The 26,308-nt window shown below is 38.7% G+C and overlaps 1 long non-coding RNA gene across 1 annotated transcript in view; it reads left to right on the top strand.

The window, feature by feature from the left end:
* The window catches only part of LOC128315470 (uncharacterized), a 93,564-nt gene that overhangs the window by 27,878 nt on the left and 39,378 nt on the right, over positions 1 to 26,308 (top strand). The window contains exon 2 of the long non-coding RNA XR_008298257.1: positions 25,206 to 25,307. This is a non-coding gene — a long non-coding RNA (uncharacterized LOC128315470). The remainder of the gene's footprint in view (positions 1 to 25,205; positions 25,308 to 26,308) is intronic.

Here is a 26,308-nt window from a genome sequence, read left to right as displayed (position 1 = left end):
CTGTCTTTCTTGGTCTTCCTTGGCTGTCTACTCATCTTGGTAGGTGAGACTCCCATCTGCTTGCCCATCTGGAGGTGCGTCTGCTGACTGTGGGGTGCAGAGGGTGCCATGCTGGGGTAAGGTGCCTGCAGGTAGCTTCTCTTTGGAGTATGTGGCTTACCCATTTATATTTCAGATTATAAGCCATCTGGGATAGTACCATGTCTTTGTAAGCCATATTTGCTACTTTAGCCTGGGGTAAAAACTGCAGCTGCCCACAGATTACTGTGAGGGGAAAAAGAACGAGGAATAATTCAACCGTTCCACACATGGTTCCCACTGCTCATCCAGTGATTTCCCAGAAACATGTACTACCTTATATATTTTGACTATGTATTTACAGAATCTCTAGAACTACTTCCACCTATAAGAGAGTTTTCTTTAATTTTTTTTTTAATGTGTATTGATTTTTGAGGGAGAGAAAGAGACAGGGCGTGAGCCAGGGAGGGGCAGAGAGAGACACACACACACAGAATCCAAAGCAGGCTCCAGGCTCTGAGCCGTCAGCACAGAGCCCGACGCGGGGCTCGCACCCACGAGCCATGAGATCAGGACCTGAACCGAAGTCGGACGCTTCACAGACTGAACCACCCAGGCGCCCCTAGAAAGAGTTTTCTCAAACATTTTTTGGATTGTGATTTCCTCTTGTCTTGTTTCCTTCAGGAATGCCTCAAAATCAGAGATCTGGCCAATTGTCTCCTTTTTTTCCCCCTCCCTCATTATTGTTAAGGATGTATCATAAAACACATATTTATATTTAAATATGCATACATCTATTTCTTTCTTAAGGGATCTGGGTAGGCAGAAATAGATTTATGTGCTCATCTTGCCAACTGAATCCAATTAGCAAAAACATTTATATTCTCGAAATTAGAATTCTAAATAAGGTTTCATCTAGAAACAGAAAGTCCATTTTTAATAAAACTGAAAATAATGGGTCTAAACTAACTATAATGTTGTGATTAAGTGGTTGAAAGGAACAGTTTGGAAATGGTCCAGCCATTTGGTGAATGTTGATTCTGCCATCAACACATTAAAGAGGTATGGTACCTTTGTGTAAAAAAGTGATATTAAGAAAATCTGGGTAGATGCATACAAAAAGGTGTGATTTTGAAACTGATACAGATGATTACACCATCTTTTTTTCAAGGCAATTACCCACATTAATGATCTGTTTAAACTTTGTTTTTCTTTTGCTGTCCATTCTACAGTCTGCTAAAGAAAAAAGTCTCAGTATTTTATATATATGTATAATTTTATATATGTATAATTATATATATGTATATATAATTCAAGCATTCATTTTATAATTTTTATATCATTCTGGTTAATATATCTAGGCTGAGTCTATTAAATGTGTGATGAAACCCTTTTTTCAGGTAAAAGATAAAGTGTTAATAAATCTTTTCCAGATATCAATATATAGTCCACACAATCTTTTTTTTTTAATGTTTATTTTGAGAGTCAGAGAGAGAGGGAGGGAGGGAGGGAGGGGGGCTGAAAGAGTGTGCATGAGGGGCAGAGAGAGAGAGAGAGAGAGAGGAGACAGAGAATCCCAAGGAGACTCTGCACTATCAGCACAGAGCCCAATGCAGGGCTTGATCTCACAAACCTCAAGATGATGGCCTGAGCCGAAATCAAGAGTCCGATGCCTCATTAGGCACCCAGGTTGCCCCCATAGAATCTTTAATAGAAGATTGTCTTGGCAGGTACAATCCTATCACTGACCTACTTTTCTTTAAGAATGGAAAAGTATATGAAGCTTTCAGAATAATCATGTTATTTCTAGTTTAAATTTTCCTTTTCACAAATATTATTTGTTCTATAGTGCAAGAGAAATCAATTTAGGTAAAAGAAAAATTATTATCAATTTATAAAAAGGGAAAAACCGGGATGCTGAAAACTTCATTATTAAGGGTATTTACTCTACAATAGACAGAGGTAAAAATAAACATTTCACCCCCAAGTTGCTATTGCCTACAGTAACACCATTTAACAAGTAATACAATAATAAATACAAGATTTAGGCAAGGATAAAAGAATTTATGAAGATTAAATAATGTAAACATTTTTAAAATATTTTAAAGATACTTCAGTATTTATAATTACCTAATTCTATAAATCAGAAAGATATAAGGAAAAAGGAGCTTGGTTTAGAAACAGCATGAAAATAATCTAATTAGTTATTCACATGTTGAGGCTGCCTAGTAATACAGCTGTCTAAAAGCACAACTGATTGTAAATGTCTCCTACTGGTGTATTGAGATACTGAATTTATCTCTTCAACATGAAAAATGTGGCTATTCTGGAGAACTGTCTCATATAACTTTGTCAAGTGTAAACCCTTGAATATTTTACAGGAAATATATTAATGGTTGTTGAGCTAATGTTCCCATAGGTATGTATGCTGCAAAGATACAACACTTAAAATCCATAATTTAAGTATAACGTTTGTAGTACAAATATTTGAGTCCAAAATACTGTTTCCACTGAATAATATTCTGTAAATTTGGGGAAATTAAAAACCTGAATCACTTTTCAATAGGTATTTGGCAAAACACATATTTAGATCAAACCATGAGCTTCTTACATGAAAAACAGTACATGAGGGAAATTGATGGAAATATAATGTCCAGATTCAGCTGGGAATATCATGAGACCGATATTTGCCACTCCATGAAAATCTTAATTTAAACACTTTTCAAAAGATTACTGAATTTACCTTTTTGTCCTCTTTTCTTTTAAAAAATGTAGACATACTTCATCTTTTAGCCCATCTATATAAGCTCTATGTTAGAATTTTACAAGGTTTATGACTGTCCACTTTGGAGAAGTCTTCTCTGCCTGAAGAAAGTGCTGTTTTGTTGATATACCTAAATACTGAGGTGCAATTTTAACCTCATAATGTTCATGGCAAGCAGTTGAAGACGTAGGTAGCATTTCTTTAGGACAGCCAAAATGTTCTTGAGGTTTGGTTTTTGACGCTAAAGCTTTTATCAGTATCTGTTTTATTAAGATCTCTCTAGGAAACCAGAATATTTTGGTATCTGTATTCTAAAAATTAATATCCATTAATTTGGTTCTGTTTTGTCATACAGCGTTTCTTGTCTTCACCCACCTCCAACTCTCCATCTTTAGTTGCTCTGCCTTTGGAATAAAGAATGTACAATTATACATGGCTTGGAGCAGAATGGACTTGGGAATCACAAAATTAAAGTGACACAGTCTGCTTAAAAAAAAAAAATACCCCTAAGCTACAAAGTCAAGTGGGACTTGGAAATGCTAGAGGTCAGAACATTGCTCACAAATTATCCCAGTACAATTTAGCTTATGAATGTTTTGGAATTATACAAACAGCATTTGATGACTCATAGAACTTGTACCTTAACTGTGTTTTGCTGTTGTGCACTCCTTTTAGTCCAAGTACCCCCTGAGGAACTAAGTGTTGCAGAAGCAGTTATAGTTTCAATTTCCTTCTATGATTTGCTTTCATTTGAAAAGCAGTAAAAGGGGGGACATGGACTGACTAATTCCTGACATTATCAGGGCTTCAGAATACTAAATTTTCATTCTCCTATGAAGATGTTACTCAGGAAATGTTGTCATCAGCAGCAATTAATTAGTCTCACAACCAGGTACTGTGTACTTGAAACTTTTTTTTTTAATTTAAAAAAATATTGCACATGTGGTGTCTTATTTGATTCCAGATTTTATTTATTTATTTTTTTTAATTTAACATTTACTTATTTATAAGAGACAGAGACAGAGTGTGACCGGGGTAGGAAGAGAGAGGGAGACACAGAATCCGAAGCAGGCTCTAGGCTCTGAGCTGTCAGCACAGAGACTGATGTGGGTCATGAACTCACAAACTGTGAGATCATGACCTGAGCCAAAGCTGGACGCTTAACCGACTGAGCTACCCAGGTGCCTCTTGATTCCAGATTTTAGCCTGGTGTTGTTCAACATGGGTATTTTTAATGGTACATTCATGCTGTCTACAGGCAGATGAACTGCATTTTGGATCACAGGGTAATTCGACCTGATTCTTTCTGTGCCTCTGAAACTCCCTGTTTTCCAGGGATCTCTTTTCACTGGTACCTAATACTGTGATCATTTCTGTAAGTCAGTGAAGCACTTGTGACTTTAGTATTGGTTTGGTTCATCTTTCTTTTTTCCACAAGGAGAAAGCTCACTTTATTTTCCACAAACCCCTTAACTACCAGCAAGGGACCTAACTCTTGATTAATCATGACCATTCCTTGCCTCCTTCAAGGATGAGGAGTAAACAAGGGGACAGGTGATGAGGATACTGCAACACATCTGGGTAAGATAATTAAATGATAGGATAAATGCTACATATTCTTTAGAGTCCACAGAGATAGGGAGAACAGAGAGAGGCCCAAAAGTGCACCTACTCGGGATGCCTGGGTGGCTCAGTTGGTCGAGCATCCGACTTTGGCTCAGGTCATGATCTCACGGTTTGTGACTCTGAGCCCTGCTTCGGGCTCTGTGTCGGCAGCTCAGAGCCTGGAGCCTGCTTCAGATATCTGTGTCTCCCTCTCTCTATGCCTTCCCCTGCTCTGTCTCTCTGTCTCTCTCAAAAACAAATAAACATTAAAAGGGCACCTACTCAACACAATCTGGTTCTAATAGATAAGAGGATAAATATACAACATGTTTCCATTTAGCTTTCTGGAGACAAACTCAAAGTGTTCTAGCAAAAAGATCAGTACTCTTGGGGCACCTGGGTGGCTCAATTGGTTAAGAGTCCAACTCTTGATTTCAGCTCAGTTTATGATCTCACAATCTGTGAGTTCGATCCCTCCAATGGGCTCTGCACCGACAGGGAACCTGCTTCAGATTCTCTCTCTCCCTCTCCCTCTCTCTCTCTCTCTCTCTCTCCCTCTCTCTCTCTCTCTCTCTCTCTCTCTCTCACACACACACACACACACAAAATAAATAAATAAACTTACAAAAAATATTGGTCAGTATCAATATTAAAAAAAATTAACTACAGAAAATTCAGAGCACTGAACAATTTTAGAAGTCTGGTTCTGTATCATGAGGAAATAGATGAGCTTCAACTTAATAATTTTAATTCTCAGGTTGGTTTTCTTGTAGTTTTTTGAGATGTTTTCAATATATCGATAAACTGAAAACTGCACAAGCAAACAAATGGGAGAAGGACAAAAGTCTCAAAATAATTTTCCAGCCCCTTCTCTTTTCCCCTCCTCATCCATCCCCAGGCATATATTTTCAGTGGAGAAGTTTTATACCTTCTTCCAAATGGAATATCCCGTTTTGCTATCAGTTTAATCTCCATAAAACATTTATGAATTAGAATGTTCAATTTAAAAAAAATAATTTTTTATAATTACCATATTCAAAAGGTAATTTTTATAGTTACTACATTCATGTATAATCTTGTAGCTAACATAATCTTCATAAACTAAATAAGATAAACACTTATATCCAAAAAACAATTTTAATAATAATGCAAAACCTCAGATGCATCCGTTAAGAGTTTAATATTTGTTAGGTCTGGTTTGTGAAAATTTCTGAAAGAGTCATTATATTTTTCTAGAATATGCCTATCATTTTTATTCATCATGGATATGCTATTTTTTTGTGTGTATGGATTTCTACATTCATATTAATATGTCTGTCATGGAGCGTGAAAATAATTATTTTTGATTACACTATGATCGAAGAGCTAAGTTGAAAGCTGGATCAATTACTCAATAAATACATCGAGTTAATGATGCCAGTACTGAAATTAGAGCACCATGCTCTTGAATTGTTTTGGATGGATTTCTGACAAACTTTTGGTAAAATTTCATTGAACTCTTATTTCATTCACATTAACATTTTTTTCCAGGATAAAAAGACTTTGAGGTGACTATCATAACTTTTATTTTCTAAAATTTTACTGTGATAAAATATACAAACATAAAAATTTACCATTCTAAACCTTTGTTTTTAAATGTTTCTTTTTGAGAGAGGGTGAGTAGCGGTAGGGCAGAGAGAGGGAAACAGAGAATCCCAAGCGGGCTTTGTGTTATCAGCGCAGCAGAGCCCAAAGTGGGGTTTGAACTCACAAACCGTGAAATCAAGACCTGAGCTGAAATCAAAGGCTGCTTGCTTGGGGCGCCTGGGTGGCTGAGTTAAGCGCCCAACTCTTGGTTGTGGCTCAGTCTGTGCAATCACAGTTCATGAGTTTGAGCCCTGCATTGGGCTCCACACTGATAGTATGGAGCCTGCTTGGGATTCTCTCTCTCCCTCTTTCTCTGCCCCTCCCCACTCACTCTCTCTCGAAATCAGTACACGAACTTAAAATAGTTGGATGCTTAACCGACTGAGCTACCCAGGCAACCCTAAACCATTTTTCCAAGTGTAGAGTTCAGTGGTATGAAATACATGCAGGATGTGCTGCCCTCACCACCATCCATCTCTAGAACTATTTTCACCTCGTAAACCTGCAACTCTATGCCCATTAAATAACAACGCCCGATTCTACCTTTCCTCCCAGGCCCTGACAACCACCACCCCACTGTCGGCCTCTCTGATCCTGGCTACTAGTAAACCTCATATATATATTTGTTTTTAGGGAAAATTAAAATAATTTGGGGAATGGGCGCCTGGGTGGCTCAGTCGGTTAAGCGTCTGACTTCAGCTCAGGTCATGATCTTGCAGTTTGTGAGTTCGAGCCCCATGCTGGGCTCTGTGCTGACAGCTCAGGGCCTGGAGCCTGCTTCCGATTCTGTGTCTCCTTCTCTCTCTGCCCCTCCCCTGCTCACACTCTGTCAAAAATGAATAAACATTAAAAAAATTAAAAAGATAATTTGGGGAAAATACAAATTTAAGTGCCATTTTCTAAGGGTACATAAACAATATTTTCAAAATTCAGCTTTGTCCAATCACTGGCAAATCAAAGATTCTGAGTAGCAGAGAGAGAAAATCATTATGTTTCATAATGAAATATACTTTGACATTAAAGAGAGTCTGTTAAAAGTAATTTAAGGGCGTACATCTTGGCCACCATGTGACAGATAAAAAAAAAAAAAAAGCAGCAGCAAAGGGAATACAAGAATAAAACAGGAGAAACATTTCTGAAGGGGTCATGTTCTGTTCACAATTTTAAATATTTCTACTTTGTGTTTTGGTAGAATGCTGCAATTTAATAAATTATTTTGAAATTGAATGCCAGATGTATTTACTCTAGGAAAATCTATCCATTTAATCATTGAATTTGAGGTACAGCAGGGTTTTAAATTATATATGCTATTCTATAGAGACACAGAATTCTATTTCTAAAAGTACTTCACAAACAATTCTCAAATAAATATTTTAAGAGGAAGGCATGTACCAGAATGCCATTTCTCCAAGTTTTGGCAGATTATGAAAAAATGATCTAATTCTATATTATTCATATTGGCTGAATCATAAAAGGGATGCATAACTCTCCATATGGGAAGGCACTTGATTACTTACAGCCTGTAAGAAATAGTTGTAGCTTGGTTCGCAAATAATTACAAATAATACTTAGGTGCCACACTGTTTTCAGCTCTGAAAATGTGAATGTATCCGTTTCAGTTCTCTACAACACAGAGTCTGTCTTATAATATAGTCATCCAACTAACACTTGATAAGCATCTTCCATGTCCTGGATAAGTCTAAGAAATGTAAAGGAAAAATAAGACAGTCTTCAGGGAGGTAACATCGTATGGGAAGAAGGATGGGAATAGATCCTTCATAATGTTACAATATAAGGACTTTGATGGGGGAATGAACAAAGCGTTCCTGGAATCCAGAAGACAGGGTTGGAGTGGCTCCCAAAGTTGTGACATTTCTGTTGTCTGTTAAGAATGGGGAAGAAGTCTGACAGGTAAGGGAGGCATCATAAGCGAAGGCATAGGGTAGGAAAGGCCATTAAGTGTTGGGGAAAGGTGATTCAATGAGGCTGAAGACAGGCTCTGAGTCTTACTTGCTGTGTAATGTAGAAATATTACTTAGCCTCTCTGGACAGTTTCCTCGTCTGAAAAAAAAGAAAAATAAGGAATGATAATACGACTTCCCTCACTTCCTTATTGTGAGGATCTGTGATGCATGTAAAAGGCCTGGCAGTGTGTTTGCTCCACTCTGAAATGCTCAGTAAGCAAGAGCTGCTGCAAAACAGAGATCCTGGGTGCCAAGCTGGGATCGTTTCCTTATCACAGTAAGGCAGCCGTTTAATCTCACTGAGTTTGCTCTCCCTTTTCCCTAATAGGAGGAGGATCAAACTAGACAGTGATCTCAAGTCTCTTTCAGCTTACAGATTATATTATAGCTATATGGCCACTGCCACATAAATAATAGTTCATATTCACCTCTAAAATGTAGGGTATTTTTTCTCCATAAGGAAAATGTCCCATTAAAAAACTTGAGCTGTCAAATTTGATGAACAAAGGGGTCACAGAACTGGCCTTCGTGTCATCAGGTTGAATGCCTCATTTAAAACTGAAAATATCAGGGTGCCTGGGTGGCTCGGTCAGTTAAGCATCTGACATTGGTTTCAGCTCAGGTCATGATCCCAGGGTTGTGGGATCGAGCCCTGTTTGGCGTGGAGCCTACTTGGGATTCTCTTTCTCCTTCTGTACCTCTCCTTTGCTCATGCTCCCTCAATCTCAATCTCAATCTCTCTCTCAAAATAAAAATAAAATTAAAAATAAACTGATAATCTCTGATTTTCATGTTTGTTTCAGATAAATTAACTCTTCTTGAAGGTTTTCAGAAAGATGGTAGAAAGCATATAAAAAACATGGCCAAAGGTAGAGACTGCCCCTTCTTCAATGTTTATTTCTGAGGGACAGAGAGAGACAGAGCGTGAATGGGGGAGGGGCAGAGAGAGAGGGAGACACAGAATCTGAAGCGGGCTCCAGGCTCTGAGCCTGATGCAGGGCTCGAAGTCTGGAATGGAGACATCATGATCTAGGCCAAAGTCGGACACTTAACTGACTGCCACCCAGGTGCCCCCAAGAGACTGCCCCTTCTTTATAAAAGGACCTCTTCCTCTAAAAATAACATTGGTGATAGTGGAACCACCTAGAACCTATTTGTTTTATGGATGTTTTAACTCAGTGTCTTGTTAGATTGTAACTTGAGAATGAGGGGCGCCTGGGTGGCGCAGTCGGTTAAGCGTCCGACTTCAGCCAGGTCACGATCTCGCGGTCTGTGAGTTCGAGCCCCGCGTCAGGGTCTGGGCTGATGGCTCAGAGCCTGGAGCCTGTTTCCGATTCTGTGTCTCCCTCTCTCTCTGCTCCTCCCCTGTTCATGCTCTGTCTCTCTCTGTCCCAAAAATAAATAAACGTTGAAAAAAAATTAAAAAAAAAAAGAATGAAATGTAATAGCTTAAGCACTTTGACTTATTTGTTCCTTGACAAATAATGGAAAAAGCAGTGAACTAGTCAGCTGTTATTTGTGGCTCTTGATAAAATATGTAGTGCGACTGCATGAGAAAATGGGCAAATATTTCTTAAGAATAAAAGGAAAAAGGACCTGTGGGTTTAAACATTCATTACACACATTTATTCTTTAATCCAACAAATTTTTATTGAACAACTATTATGCCTAGAAGGGTGTAGACAATAGCAATCTGGAAATCTTTTAAAAAGTTTTCACATCCAGGAATAAGAGGACATCAAGGGGATGAGGGACAGTTAATGGAGTTTAGGTCCCTGAGTGGTCAAAGGATTGCTGAAGTCTGGGAATAATGGCTTAAGTATTAATATACATACTAGAGATTATTGCTAGATGTTTTAATTTACCCTAGTTTATTCTTTAGAATTCTGTCAGGTAAATATCCTCTCACAGTACAAGTAAAAACCCAAGTTTTCAATAATTTAAGCAATTGCTTATACTCTAAGCATTGGAATTAAGATTTGAACCTAATCTGATAGACTTCAAAGTTCACAATCATTCTACTACTCCATATTCTATTAGTGACCACATTATATGCTATTGATTCAAAGCTACGACAGATACCTTTTCTGTTTAAAGGAGAATTCCTTCATAAAATGAAAATGGAGGCTGGTAGGATTGACCTTGTCAGTTAACAGTATATGCTACCCTGGGTGACTATGTTAGGTGGTTATGCAGTGGTACCTACCACCAAGATATCAGATTCATTGCCTGGCATTCCATCAGATGTAGCCACCTGTCTCTGTACTTCAAAGGCATTTTTGCTCCTTCACAGCCTTCTATTAAGGAAAGTGATAAGCCTTTATCACTCACTCTATCCATAAGTCCAAACAGCAGACACCAGGTGATGCTGTGACAGTCAGATGGGACCCCAGTAGGAAGGACAGGACAAGCAGCCTGCCTTTGTCCTTTGTCTTTGGTTTTCTCTAGGGGTAAAACTGGCAAAACTCATACATCTTTCAAGTTAAGTAAAATCATGGATAGAACGTGTATATGTACACAAACATATGGGAACATACAGAAAGACTAGTTCTAGAGTCCTTATATTCCCAGAAATGTGATTTGGACTAGAAAGGAATAGAATAATTCTCTGTCCTAGAACTTCTTTTTGATATAAATCTTTAGTCTTTGTAAAGAAAAAAAAAATGTTTCTAAGTTTCCATACTGAAGTCATAGCCACATCACTCTGTAACCTATTTTCAGTTTTATTTTGGATTGAAGCATACCTAAATGGAAGCTAACATTCTCATTTTTTAATGTGCAGATCAAAGGGAAAAAAGAATCGAAGAATTAGTTGGCATAGGCTCATGAGTTCGAAGAATTTCTTACATGCCAATCTGGTTAATCAATTCTTCAGAGAAGGAAAAAATGAGGGTAGCTGAATGACACAGGCCTTACAACCCAATGAACTGAATCACATGTACCTTAGTCTAAGAAACGCAGACACAGAATGTAATAGACATATACTGGAGTCAGACTTTGTCCAGAACCCACCAAGCAGATAATGAAAACTGGTAGGAGAGACTACTATCTGAATTTTCTTAAAATTATCCAGGGATAGTTCACTGGCTTTTGTCAGCCCACCTCATTGTGGCTGCAACATAGACAATGGCATAGGCAGGGGTGGTTACTGAGAGTTCCTCCAGGCCCCCTGTGCATATGGAGAAATCTTATCTGAGGGCTGGCCTATGTGGATGGATCCAGAAATGTTTTTCTCAATTTTACTTTCTTTCAAATGCTAATGAGGGCTAAACCTCAAACATTTTGGTGCCTTCCTCAAAGAAAGCAAAAGCACAATGCAAACGTTAGGCATTCTATTTTCATTGTGCACGTGTCTTGCTTTATGCATTCTATCTTAAAATATTTATTTTTGGCCGCTGCCCTGACACTCAGTGGCTGGCCCTTGGTAGAATCTCAGCCACAATTGCTGAATGAATAAAACGAACTGTGCCATGAGCTTCCTCACTGCAAGTCATTGTGGAAGCGTATGCCCATCTCAGAATTGTTACAGTCCGGAGAACCAGGGGCGTGGTTAGCGTGTGTAGAGTTTCTTGCAGTACATGCACGTAGGACTCGGCAGTTATTCTCTTCCAGTGCTGTAAACTGAAAGCCAGGGCATTACAACAAACCACAAAACAGACAGGAGGCTATGCCATCTGAGGAATGACCTACTGTCAGTCAGAACACTGCGTTAGTAGTCTCATGTTAACAGGAGAATGTGTTAGGAGTAATGGGCTGAAATATGGCAGTGCTTTACGACAGCATCTTTACTGGCTATAACTTTTTTTATTCCCTTTGGGTTTACATTTTATTTAAAACAGGTCATAAAATATTACCACTCGTTGAAGGAGGGCCTGACAGGACAGTTGTATTTCCACGCCTTCCTGAAGAAGGCAGGGGGAAGAAGGCTGCTTCAGCTGTTGGCGTATGCCATAGCCTACTGGCTCCTACAGGCCAGCAACACCACACGTCCTGTCCTCTCAAGTGCTGCTACTACCCTCTTCTCCTAGCAACCGTATTATGTTAAAGTACGGTTGCTGAGGTTGCCAGGATATTCTTCTATTCTTGTTCTCCATGACCAAACCAAAGGGAGGACAACGCGTAAACCAAACTAACGGTGAAGATACGGGTGAGAGGGGCCCAGAAAAACAAACATAAAATGATAAATATGCAGTTTATTTTCTTTTGGGTAAAATCAGAAAAAAAAATAACAGATTTTAAAGACAACCTGCAAAATAATGGCCACCAAACATTTTAAGACAAAATTCACTGCTTTATCATTATTCACTGAAAGCCACTTCTTCCCAGTAAGGGAAGAGAGACAAATATTTTAAAATTGTCAGAGTGACCTAAACTATTCTGAACTATAATTACCATCCTGTTTAACATATAAGAGTTTTCAAGTAGATGCCACATTTCACTGAACCTAAGACATCACTGATTATAAAATGCATACTGGGTTCTGAAAATGTTAAAATACGAAAAACAAAAAACCCACCAGTATATAGAACTGTTGAAACATTGTATATTACTTCATTTGGTATTTCAATCAATTCTGAGATAAAATATCCTCCTTATTCACAGAAAAGGAAGTAAAGTTTCTTGGAATCATAGCTAATAAGCGGTAGAGACAGACGTCAAATCTACATCTGTTTGACTATTCATTATGCTGGGTTGCCTCTTAAGTTCCTTGCATAGATAATAAATAAAAATAACAACATGCTTATGGAACTTCATAGCTGTTGAAGTGTTTGTCATACTTCTGGTAATTCACTAGGTGTCATTAGCCCTGTTTTACAAATGAGAAAAACCAGACCCAGAAAGATGGAATGACTCACTCAAGGTCACATAATTAGTAAGTGGCAGAGCCAGGCGTGAAACCTAAGATAAATGCCTCTTAACCCAGAACGTGTTTGACTAAGATCAGACATTAACCAACTACTGGACCTGAAATTAGTTCATGGACATGAAGATTATTCAAAGAGAAATGTACAAGAAGAGCTGTCACACATGTTAGATGGATGCATTGATTTATTCAACAAATATTTATTGAATGGCTACTTTGAGCTAGGCTCTGTTTTAGTACCGGGAATACTGAAATGAATAAAAGGCATAAAAATCACATAAGACTTCTAAGTGCTATTGAGAAAAACAAGGTGGAGGGTAACAAGGGAGGGGGAGCCTGCAATTTTAAATAGTGGTCAAGGAAGGTGTCCTTGAAAAGGTGACATCTGACAAGGATAAGGGAGATAAAGAAGTGAGCCATATGGATATCTGTGGGAAGATGATTCCAGGCAGGAGGAACAAAGGGCTTCAGTTAAGAGTGTTCTGAAGAGGCTGTATGGCTGGGGCATAGTAGCAAGGGGGGAGTGTAGGTGATGAGTTCAGAGGGGTATGAGGGACAGAAGGTGGAGAGGGGACCGTGGACACATCACATAGGTCCTGCAGGGCATTTTAGGGACTTGGGATTTTACTCAGAGCAAAATGATAACCTGAGTCAGAGTAGCCTCGCGGAATCTGGAGTCTGGTCAATTTCAAGGACTCTGTCTGAGGCATCCCAAGTATGTCCTGGGCTACCTGGCAAACAGATGTCACTCTGGCTCCATCTTATATTATAGAGCATTGCCTATCCTACAGAGTGTTGACAGATAAGATTTCAGCTTTATGGATAGCTAATAAATAGATATTTATTAGAGACCTATTATCTGTGCTGGGCATTTAAAGAAAAGCTCTCCTCACCTCCTCCTTTCTAACCCCGACAAAAAATTAGTCCCCACTTTCAGTAAGCTTAGCGCTATGCTGTGAGATGATTCAAGTCTATACCAAGTGTTCACTTATGGAGGAGCAAGCTTGGAATTATGCCAGGGATAGCCAGAGACAGTTTTACTGAAAGCAGTGTGTAAGGTGAGGTTTTCTAAATAAAGGCAGGTAAAACATTTTGTACAGAGGTAACAACCTGAGCAAAAACAAGGAGGCTTATAATAGCATGGCTTATTTTTTAAGGATTCATTCATTCATTCATCCATCCACCTATTCATTCATCCAGTGTGACTGGGGAATAAGGTACCTGAGAACTAACAGCAATTGGGGAAAGACAGGCCAGAAGGAATCATGGAGAGGGCCATGCGTAGCATTTGGATTTTATCCGTAGGTGATGGGGAGACATGGCATGCTTTCTGCACGTGACGTAGCAACGGAAGGCCTATGTTGGTCATCCTGGCACCATTGTGCAGGACTGTGGAATGATATGAGAATGCAGACAGGAGGCTACTGCAATAGTCCAGGCAAGATGGTGATGGTGAATGGGGAGAATAGAAATAGAGAAATGGGACACAGGTAGGAAGCCCTCGAGGTAAATTAAGCCTAGCTTGAGGCCAGATTAGTCATGAGCAGGGTGTAAGAGGGGGTTCAAGGTCAACTCCTGCTGTACCAGCATGAATGACTGTGTAGATGCCACACTCTGATAAGAATATGGGAAGGAGGGGTGCTTGGTGGCTCTGTCAGTTAAGCATCTGACTCTTGATTTTGGCTTAGGTCATGATCTCACGGTCATGAGATAGAGCCCTGCACCGGGTCCTGCACTGGGCATGGAGCCTGCTTAAGATTCTCTCTCTCCCTCTCCCTCTGCCCCTCCCACACCTGCTTGCACGCTCTCTCTCAAAAAAAAAAAAAAAAAAAAAAAAAAGAATATGGGAAGGAAAAAGGTTTGTTCATGGAGAAGATAAGAATACAAGTGTCACTGTTACGATGCAGGCAGTTTCAGTGGAGAGACAAGTCACTACGAGGTGGCCAGAGAAGGATTCATGAAGGTCTCAGGACTTTAGCTTAGACCTTAACAGATGGTCAGGATTTAGTAAAGTGGAGGGAAACATGTACAGACCTTAGAAGATGGTCAGGGTTTAGTAAAATGGAGGGAAACACGGACAGCATTCCAGACAGAAAAAAGTCAGAGCAAAGGCACAGAAGTGGCAACATAGGCCTTTTTCTGCAGGTTAAGTATACTGGTCTTTGCGAGTAGAAGAATGGTAAGAGAAAGGGGAGGAAAAGGTGGGTCTTCAAATGATGTGGAGTCTGCATCCGAAATTCTCCTTTCAGGGGAGAGAATTTACTATTGTGAGAGACATCCGGGTCCACAGTGGATGAGCAATCCTAGATGATTAACGGTAGCCACCAGAAACACCGTGATGATACCGATGGCGGTCCTACATGAACGTGACAATTCTTTGTCATGCTAGGATTCATGAGCTCACTGAGCCCCTATGTAGCTCTAGTTAGAACTTGGCTCTCCTGAATCCCATCTAAAGATTAAATGGACATTGTAGCAATTTATGGTTCGGAGTCACGGGTGCCATGTTTTCCTCCTAACACCTGATATTATAATTATATTTGAAGTGTCAATAGCAAGTTTAACACTTTATTTAAATTGATTTCATTTCACCATGAAGCCTTTAATTGTTCTTTGAAGTGAAACTAAATAAATTCTATAATGAATTTTTCGTCCTATTTGCATAAGCCAAATTACAAGTACAAAATAAGCTTCCTAAAGTCTATATTTTCTATCATCAGGCACTAGGATAATCAAATTTTCATCCCATCCAGACAACACATAACTTTAAAAAAATATTTTTAAAGTCTCAGCTGTAAAAATATCACTTGCTTTGTTTAGCCTTAAATTATCACAAGTGGAATATTCATAATGTCTCCACAAGTCCATCATTGAAATACAAATAAAATAGCAATCAGAGCATTAGCTACACTTACTTATTCTTCCAGGAACACATTCAGACTTCTTTCCTTCGTTTCCCCCTGACAACAATCAAATCCCTAACAGCTCTTGATAATTCATCATTTCTTGCTTCAGTGCCATCCTTGAAAACAAAGCCATCCTGTGATTCTGTATATGTCATTATGAACTGAGACAAATCACAGGCACTCATTGCTCCAGACCATTTCTTCTAGGAAATACTGCTTCTCCTATAACATAACTGGAAACTTTGAGTCCATGTCAGTCATAGGATAACACCTATCCAGAGGACAAAAAAAAAAAAGGACCACATCCTTCCTTAAAATTTTAAGCTGCCTCCGCCTTTTCTCTTTTACAGCTTTATTCATTTTCATTCATTTCACTCCCATCCTGGCTCTACACATTATACAGCTTCCATACATAATTTTTCCAAGAGCTTGACACAATAAAACTGCATTCCTATCTTATTGCCTAAATATGATTTCAGGAACGTATTCCTTTTGGCTTTCCACCTCTGTTAAATGTGATCTGAATTTTCTGACGTACCTCAGAATTCTTCTACTTCAGTTAATTAAGCTCTAAAGTCTCTGAAATGTACCTCAGAGCATAGAACATTGGGAAGCAACTTTGGCAGACAAATGCAAGGACCAGCTAAGGGATGAAGACAAAACTGGCAGCTCATTCCTGGGAAAATCCTGGAGGGAAGTCAGATTGATAGTCTAAGAAAAATGAGCTCACTTCTCCCCCTTGTGCCAGAACTTTGGATGCTATCAGTTCTATCATATACTACCTTGGATGAGAGAAGCCAAGAGAACGCGATCTCCTTCCTCTGACCTCTCGTTCCAGTATTTTCTGACCTGCGATGATGACGTTTGTAGTGGTACAATATACTGGTTTGAAATAAACTGATATCAAGTCATGTTAATTTTCAAAAGAATTAAGGTCTAGAAAATTCACATTATATTCCCATCTTTGGTACACCCCCATTTAGCCTCAAGCATTTGCACAGAATAGAGGAGTTAAGAACATATATGTAGAGAATATATACATATATAAGGAATATATACATGTAAAGAAAATACATATATATTTCTTGATAGCCCTGCTTTATAAAGGATCCCAAGTGCTTTACAAATGATTCCCTCTGAGTCTATTAAAAAAAAAAAATCAAAGATCAAACATATATGGCTCATGGAGGTAGGCAGTTTTTTGTATGCTTTGTTCTCTAACAAATCTGAATCTCCCAGAACAGTACCTGGAACACAGTATGTGCTCAGTAAGTATTTGTTAAGAGAAACTTTACTGGGTGGCGTCATGCACAAAATTTGTTTCTCAATCATTCACGATATATTTTTACTTACAACCTTTTCCCCAAATCACTTATTCTTCATTCTCAGATTATTCCTATAAAAGCCAAAATGCAGGGGTGCCTGGGTGGCTCCATTGGTTGAGTATCTGGCTCTTGATCAGCTCAGGTGATGATCTCAGGGTCCTGAGACCAAGCCCTGTGTAAGATTCTCCCTCTCTCCCTCTGCCCCTCCCCCATGCACCCACACACTCTCTCTCTTTAAAATTAAAACAAATTATATAAAAAAAATAAAAAGCCAAATGCAGTGCAGTGTTACAAACAATAATATATTTCAGATTATGAATATAGCTGCTGCTTTGTAGTTTGAAAGGTTTGCAGTTAAACAATGATTTCTTCCTTTCATTTTTATTATCTGAGCTTCAATTTCCTGTTTATTCCCTACTTTTGAATGACAGTTCACTGTTCTGCCTTCAAATAAAAGAATGCACATATATGAAAACCCACCTTATTTCATTTTGCATTCAAAAGACTAGCTTTCCCAACGAGGTTTTGAGGTGATTATTTTTTTTTAACACTAATTTCATTTTTTAAACTTGCATTCTTACTCAGTTGAAACTATGAGAATTTACTTTTGCTCATTACCCAAAGGCAATACTAACTAGACTGGACATCCCCACATGGAATGATTTAACAAATAATAATTAGGAAAGTCTGTTTACTTGCTTGTTTTAACAACCAAACATTTCATTAATTGACTAAGTAATACACAATATTACGATTAAAACTCCCCATTCAGCATAGAAGGAAAACTAGATGGAGAATTTTTTATTCTAGGCTGCAAACATTTTTTTTTTTTTTGTCATTTTGGATGCCTCCAGTAAAGCCATTAGAGAAAACCCAATTTGTAAGCGTTGTCCCACAACATCTTTCTTCTGGCTACGAGTTAAAATATTAGTGATGAGGAGACGGGAAAAAGAACCCATTAATTCTGTAGACTCAGGTGGTTTCAAGGTGACTTTTGAGCTTATGATGCTTCACGGTTCTAAAATCCCTTGCCTGCCCATAACCTTGGGGAAATTCCACTATACCTTCAAACTACTAACTTTACCTTGGATTCTGGAGGCAAAGCTCAAAATAGGGCTAAATAATCAAAATTTCTTCCAACCGCCATAGTTGATCTTGAATGAATAAATAATATTATATATTTGTTTTTATTTTGATATAGAAATATTTTAAATTTCTCAAGAACGAATGAAATTAGTGCTCCAGAAAAGTCTATGGCCTTTTCCCTCAAACTTCTCCATTGATGGGGCACCTGGGTGGCTCAGTCGGTTAAGCATCCGACTTCGGCTCAGGTCATGATCTTGCAGTCTGTGAGTTTGAGCCTCGCGTCGGGCTCTGTGCTGACAGCTCAGAGCCTGGAGCCTGTTTCAGATTCTGTGTCTCCCTCTCTTTCTGACCCTCCCCCATTCATGCTCTGTCTCTCTCTGTCTGAAAAATAAATAAATGTTTAAAAAAAAAACTTCTCCATTGATAATTTTGCTTCTCACTGCCAACAAATGTAGTCCTCTCCATAGCCAAAATAAATGTTGGCTCAGCTTCCCACCTGAGGCTGCTCCCCTCCCCCACTTAGTCCTCTCCACAGTTCTCTCAAACAACTAGTTCTTACTGGAAGCATTCTCTGCTCCCCTCCTATGCTGTTTCCAGTCTCCCAAGACTTGCTTCCAATTTCCTCCCCAATACTAAGGGTCTTCTCTCACTGGGCACCTCTACTTTTCTATTTGTGTGTCAGTGACTTGATTTACGTTTTAGACAATTTTGATGCATTCTTTTCTGCCACACACACCATGCATTCCTTACACACGTGCACACACACACATTTAACACGATAGCTGTCAGAAGGGATCATGGAAGGAATTGTACCTAATAGCTAATTACTCTTTGAAAGACTCCTGCTACACTATTTATGCTAACATAGCATCAGACACTTTTGGAACACACTCTTCATAATGTAAATGGGTAACAATAAATAATCTTATCCAAAGAGAGAGAAAAGGGAATTATCCACAACTCTGCGTTCTTCCCTCTTAGGCTCCACCTCTTAGAAACCTGATCAATGAATTTCCCCATCCACAAAACATTCATCCCTTCAACATGCTGAGCACCTGTTCTGTTACTGGCATTGTTCAGGGTACTAGTTTAGATTCTGCCATATGGGACGAAGGAGACTGATAATTTATGAGAGCAGTAACATCAGGCAGAGTCCAGAAAAGGTCTCCTTGGAGAGGTGACCTGTGAACTGAAACCTAAATGATGGGAAGGATCAGGGGAGAGTTTTTCAGGCAGAGGGAATGGCAAATGCAAAGGACGTGAGGTTGTAAGGCGCTTAGTGCCCTCTTTGCCCTCACGTCCCCAGAACTACTCTGCTTCCCCTCATCTAGGATGTCCTCCTCTAGAATGCTGTCCTAAATGCTGTTTTCAGACCCAGGAGTATTTAGATGCCCAACTAGTCTTTCACAGACATAATGCTATCTATGTGACCTTCAAGGGTTTAAAAGAGAAACAGCAATTCAAAGCAAGCCTGCATCATCTTTGAGCAGAAACACTGATGACCTCATAGTGAAGTGTGTCACTTTTCCTTATCTAAGAATATACTCTTCGTACAATATACTCTTCATTGTGGAATATATACCCTTCGTAGGATTTAATGCCAGGAAATAAAACTTCTTCCGAATAATGGTTTCCTTTCATTAAGCAATGAATTATAGGTAACCTGTCCTTCAACCCTTTCGTTTTGGCTGCTGGAATCTCAGAGGTAAAACCTAGTGTCCCTGTTACAATAACAGCCCTGTCCGTGTTTTGTGGCATGTTCACCCCCTCCCCCATTTATTTCTCTTTGTGGCCTCCTATCTTTATTTTGTTTCATTTTCGTTCCCCTTCGTGAAAGTGCTTTTATTTAAGCTGCCTCAGACCCTTTGGAAATAGATGATGTATAAGTTATTAATCACCAGTGCCTTCTGGACACTCACAAGCAACTTCCTCATTGCAAAATCTCACGTGTTGCCTTGGTCCTAGTCTTACCGTCTCTGCCACAAGACATAACCCAGTTGCTCGTCCCTTATGAACCTGTCTCCCTTTTCCAATCTCTTTTGGGAAGATTACTATAAATATGAAGAAAGTTGGTTAAAAGCAACTCTACTTCCTTGGTTTCCTGGCAGACTACAGTGTCTTCATTTTCCTTTTAACACATTTTTTTTTATTCTGACCATCTTATGTATGAATGTGTGTGTGTGCATGTGTGCATGTGTATGTATGTTCATGTGTGTGTACATGTGTGTGCACTTCACTTTCCTCCTTTTCCCTCCTGCCCACTCAATGCAGATATACTTCAGGATTCTCTTCCAGGCTTTCACTCCTGTCTACACTTTTTTTCTTGGCAATCACCTACCACTGCTGCTTCTAAGTAAAAGATTTTCAAATTGTACTTCTAGCCTCAGCCTCTCTCCTGAGTTCACATTCCAAACTCCCTGGAACCACTTGAACATCGGAGTCAGAATGAGGCCCTGTAGTTCTTTTACCCTCCCAACCCTTAAATCTCCTCCATAACACCTAGGCCAAGTGCGCCACCTTTGGCAAGATTTGTCATCTTTGCAAATACTTCCACCAAGCATTTGATGGCAACCTTATCGCCTTTCAAAGCAGCCCATCTAACTAAGCCGGTTTTGACCATTAAAAAGTTGTTTCCAAGGGACGCCTGGGTGGCTTGGTCAGTTGAGCGTCCGACTCTTGGTTTCAGCTCAGGTCATGATCTGACAGTTCCTGAGTTCAAGCCCTGCTCTGGGCTCCACACTGACAATGCAGAGCCTGCTTGGATTCTCTCTCCCTCTCTCTCTGCCCCTCTCCTGCTCTCTCTCTGTCTCTCTCAAAATAAATAAACATAAAAAAATTTTTTTATTGTTTCCAGTAGGGTGGAAAAATCTATTTCTATGACATGTGCCTGCTGGTTCTAATACTATTCTTTATTTTAAATTTACTCATTTTGAGGGAGAGAGAGAGAGAGTACGCACAAGTGGGGGAGGAACAGAAAGAGACAGGGAGAGAGCAAATCCCAAGCAGGCTCTGCACTGAGAGCCCAATGAGAGGCTCAAACTCATGAACTGTGAGATCATGACCTGAGCTGAAACCAAGAGTCAGAAGCTCAGCAGACCGAGCCATCCAGGTGCCCCTCTGATGCCACTCTTAAGTGTAACATTAAGAGCTAAGATGGACTGAATACCAAACATGTGCCAGGGCCACTGCACATATTATCTCTTTACAACTCTGCCATGTGGCTTTATTATTCACATTATATCACTGGGGCAATTTTTAATTAATCTAATTATTCACATGAGTCTCCTCCAAATGGTGACATACACACATTCTCTAGGGGAGCTACTCTGTTTCAGGTTCAGAAAGTAAAAGTGCCTCCAATCACTTTAAGTTTATTCATTTATTTTGAGGGAGGGAGAGGGTGAGGGAGAGGGAGAGGGAGAGCGAGAGCGAGAGAGAGGAGAGAGAATTCCAAGCAGGCTCCACAATGCAGAGCCCGACATAGGGCTTGAACTCATGAGCCGTGAGGTTGTGGCCTGAGCCAAAGTTGGATGCTTAACTGACTAAGCCACCCAGGCTTTTTAAGTGTATTTATTTTTATACACTTTTTAAGTGTATTTATTTATTATAAATAAATTATTTATTTATTTATTTATTTTGAGAGAGAAAGAGAGAGAGAGGGAGAGAAAGAGAAAGAATGAGCAGGGAGGGGCAGAGAGAGAGAATCCCAAGCAACCTCCATACTCTGTGCTGAGCCCAATGTAGGGTTTGATCTCATGACCCTGAGATCAAGACCTGAGCTGAAACCAAGAGTCAGATGCTTAACCAACTAAGCTACCCAGGTGCCCCTCCTCCAATCACTTCTCACATGAACAACGGATTTTGTTAATTTTACCATCTGTATTGCAAACCTTTAACTATGGTGTCCAGAGGAAAGAAATTCAAAATAACATTCCAGTTGTGGTTTGAATATGCAGAACTGTTACCAGCTTCATTCTAGATACTATGAGCCTGTGCTGACCTAGCCTAAGAGGAGACCTACCTACAGAATCAACCAGGCTTTTAACCAACAGCCTACTCAACAGCTCCTAGAATTCTGATGGGTACAACAAACTATTTCTTAATTGTACCTGTACTACCCAGACACATAGGCTCAAATCCTTCACGTTGGCCTTGAGGTTCCTTTTACATCTTCTAAATATCATTGGTGACCAAGTCGTGAAGGCTCGGAGTTGAACATGTTCTCACAATGTCATCTTCCTACTGCCTCAGGCTGGGCCTTTCTCTGTTTCCCAGTCTAGGTTCAGCTTTTCTCACCTGGATAGCTGCTTCCCTCCAGCTCCCCACTGTGTAGACCTGATGAAGACAGCTCTTACCCTGCACTCCTCCCCACACTGATGTCAATGCCCACCAGTGTCTGTCTCCTTTCTGGCCTTATCATCCTATGATTTCCTGCATGTACTATATACTTCTGGGAAACTGTGCCACAAAGTATTTTTCAAGTTCTGCACCTTTATTTACATTGTCTCTGAGCCTGGAAGGCCTTTGTTTGCTTGTTAGAATTCTATCTTTCAGTAACTTGAGAAAATGTCACAACCTCTATGAAACTTGTGCCAGATCCTGGGTCTGTCCATCAAAAGTTAGTCTAAAGTTCCTGAGTTCTCATGCACTTTGTGTCTCTCCTAGAATAGAAGAGGAATAGCAATATGCATACATATTTCTTTTTTCAACTGCTCTTTAAGCTCCTTACATCTTAGCTATGGCTTATTTCATTTTACTATTCCCAGATACAGAATAGGGCTCTAATTTAGTTGCAGTAATTACAAATGAGGAGGCAGGAAACAACAACAACAAAAACTGAAACTAATGACTAGCTGAACCTGAAGAAAACTTGGCAATTTAATGCAAACACTTGGAAAATCAGACCCACACCCGTCACATTTACAGATGCCCCAAAAGAGCAGTCTCCATTATTCCCGCCTGCCTCTGATTACATTTTTCAAATTGTGGGCTCTACCCTCAAGCACAAGAACTCTTTCCTCTTCCCTGAGATTTAACCAGGCTAGAATTCCCAGGGCTGGTGGTCAGAGGCCAGCACACTAAGTGTCAAAGTTGATTTTCTTTGTAACCAGCAGCATCACTGATCACCTTTGGTGATCCTACTAAACCATAAAAAAATCTACATTCCTTTAAAAATAATTGCAATGATAATGAGCAGAGAATCTTCTCCAAGCACACTTGCCACTCCCTTCAAGATCTTAATAAATAGTTTGGTCATGAAGTCATTGCATTGCCCTACTGCTCAATAAAACAAAGCTGAACATGTGTATTTCTTCATTGCTGGTATTTTCAATCAAAATGCAAAGGTCTCTTTATATCATAAAAATAAAACTGATTTTATATAAGATGGACTTAGGAGTAGTTATATTTAAAAAGAAAAATCTGGAGATTTTTTTTTTTTTATAAATGTGAGTGAATTTTGGTATTACCTAGAAGAATTTTTAACTATTCAACATAACCTCTTATCAGGTCAAGAAAAGTGCTTCACATTTTTTCCTTCCTGGAATTAACATTTATTTAATGAAATTCTACATCATAAAACACCACTTGCATTACTCAGATGTTCAGTCAATGAAATTACTGAATTAATGAAAAAAAATTACCTTCTTAAGATCAGGTCATATGAATTCACAAAATTGGAAGTGGTTATATAATATAGCGGAATTACATAATAATGTATTGAATGGTATTATACTTTAAGATATAATGAGTTTTTAGCTAATAGTCTTGTTTGTTGAGCCCAGTCTTCCTTTTACCTGACTTTCCTTCTTATCTCATTGGTTCTTCCCTTGGTATTCTACAGTGTGCATATTTTCTTCCTAAATGCCTGGCTATGATTACAAAGGCATCAGGTCCATTGTTTTCTCATATCAACCCACAGACAAAAAGAGGAAATACACACATACAGTCAGACACTGACACAGAAAGTTACCTCTTCAAAATATTAAACTGTGAAGACAATACCAGTGTGTAAGGATTCTCTACCTCTTGGTTATTGGCATTAAAAAATGATATATAAGTATACCTTCAACTAAATCCAGCATTTATACAACCTAGTTGGGTCATTAGGCATTGGATTTACTAAAGATAATTTAGTCTAAAATATTTCTTCAACAGCAAAAACTCAGATTACTGGACATGAGCAGTTTAAAACATGGGCTCTAGTGGCTTGAATCAAAATTGCCAATATTATTTACTCATAAACTTACAGAGATATGAAAATCAGGCCAGTTTATTCCTGACTACCAGGAGAGAATAAAACATCAGGGTGGCTTTATTTTATTTTCCTGACAGATTTAATATTTGAGTGCTTGCTAGGTCTTAAGTTTCAGGCAAAAATTATGTAACTATCCTAAAATTATATAAAATAACATACACACCTATTTTCTATAAAATGTTAGGTGTACAAAAAGAATTGCTACTCCTTTCTCTTCAATTTATCTATTTAGAAATACTACTTATATTACCAATCATACCAATTATAATAAAAAGAGAGAAAAAGGGAAGTCAAACGTCACGTTTCACCCACACAGTAGGTAGGGAAAAAAATAATACTGCAATTCACACTGGAATATCTAATACTCTAATTTACATCAGAGTATTTAATACTCCAATTCAAAATATAGCATTTAGTTGGGGATAAATTTGTGAGTTATATAGGTCACTGTATTGCTTTATACCATGTCTCTGCCTTAATACCCTCATAAAGAGCACTGGATTTTCCTTTGCTTTTAGGTAAGTCTTGATCATCTAAACTCATAGGGCACAGGAAAATTGTGTATGGTATGGTAGTGCTGAGTAGAAATAAATTGAGAGAGAAATAAGTTCAAATCTCAAATTATCACATATAGTTACTTATTAGCAGCCCAGATGAAGGTTTAGTGACAAGCAAGTTAAATTCAGTGGCTGAAATGAGGGTTTAGCTTACCTTCAAGTTAATTCATCATAATGTTAATGTCTTTCACTACTGTGCATAGGCAAGTTAACTGTCTTTTCATCTTTTTCTAGGGAGGATTTGAAGTCTCTACCCCGATCTTATAAATGATATCAAATCTTCCTAGATCAGGATACATCTAGTTGCTAGATGAAGAGATTACCCTAATAATTTCAGTAAGTAGGTGTTGAAGATGGTTTTCTTTCTCCAAAATCAAATGTAACTTTTTATTTTAATCTGAAAAGAGTGTTCTGGATTTCATTTCAATTAACTATGTTATAAAAATATTATCAAAGAAGGAATGTCAATAGTATGAGGAGAAATTTTATGATATTTTTATTGCACAGGAAATATGGATCTGTGGTATCACTCTCTCTGATTCCCTTTTCTCACCCCTCCCCCAACATTTTAATATACTTAATTTATATTTTGATGATCATCCAGGGTAATTTTTAAGTGAGGAGGGGAAAAGGCACAGTATAGATGTGTATAGACATTTTTTTATGTTAATGAGGGAGAAATGGGAGTTGGGGTGGATTCACAAAGAGTATTAAGCTTCCAGTCTTTTGTTGTTTGGATTGTGGAGGTGGTGGTTACATCATCCACCAGCCAGAACCACTTCCTGCTTTCTCTTCCCCTTATCTGAGTCTCTGCTTTCATTAGGGGTAGAGAAATCTTCACTTTGAGGTCAATTAGCCTAAAACTGCTAAATCCTAAGGAGATCCTTACTCATTACTTCCACCTTGTATTTAGTTGTGCCTTGTAAACACAATGGTCAGTGCTCACTAGATAGAAGCAAAACAGTAAGCTGAAGAATTTTATATGTGAAGTCCTTATAGAAAGGGGCCACGTTTAATTAATTTCTGCATACAAAAATCTTATCACAGAGTGTGGCATGTAGTAGGTACTCAACAGTGTTTATGAATGAATATGGATGTTCATTTAACCGGTTGGTTAAACAATCTGGTCAGGAAAGGATAACACAGCAAACACAGAGAATAACTTCAAGATTAATAAGGATCCCAGTAGTTAAGACAAATACTGGCAAGAAATTAAAATCCCTTCAAGTACTCATCATCTACATGATGCTTCTTGGATTAGTTTAAATTATCTAACTCTAGTACAATGTCTAACACTTGCATAGTCATTGCCAACATTGGAAACGTTTTTACAGACA

This window comes from Acinonyx jubatus, chromosome B2 (assembly GCF_027475565.1).
Source record: "Acinonyx jubatus isolate Ajub_Pintada_27869175 chromosome B2, VMU_Ajub_asm_v1.0, whole genome shotgun sequence".
Taxonomy (NCBI): Eukaryota; Metazoa; Chordata; class Mammalia; order Carnivora; family Felidae; genus Acinonyx; species Acinonyx jubatus.
Note: the sequence above shows the minus strand (reverse complement) of the source record. Positions and strands in the feature narration are given on the sequence as shown.